This window comes from Vulpes lagopus, chromosome 12, assembly GCF_018345385.1.
Source record: "Vulpes lagopus strain Blue_001 chromosome 12, ASM1834538v1, whole genome shotgun sequence".
In the NCBI taxonomy this organism is placed as follows: Eukaryota; Metazoa; Chordata; class Mammalia; order Carnivora; family Canidae; genus Vulpes; species Vulpes lagopus.
The window spans coordinates 37,382,445-37,382,732 of NC_054835.1; positions in this window are offsets into that span (position 1 = coordinate 37,382,445).

Sequence of the window (288 nt, forward strand, 5' to 3'; positions counted from 1 at the left end):
CCAGCGGAGCCCGGCCTCGGACGCCTGGGTCCTGCGCCCGCGTCTGGCGGGCGCGCGGCAGCTCCCGGGCTCCCTCGCCAGCGGGCCGCTGTCACTAGCGTCGCGGCGCCTTTGCTGTGGCTTTATGAAGCTCCCTGGGCTCCCCCCACCCCACCACCTCGGCGCCGCCCCGCCTCACCCCGCCCCCTCGTGGCTAATAGTCGGCAAATTCTATGCAGTAGCGGAGGCCTGGAGGCCCCCACGGTGCGGCGAGTCCCCGCGCGCCGCGCAGCTCGCCCTTAAAGACCG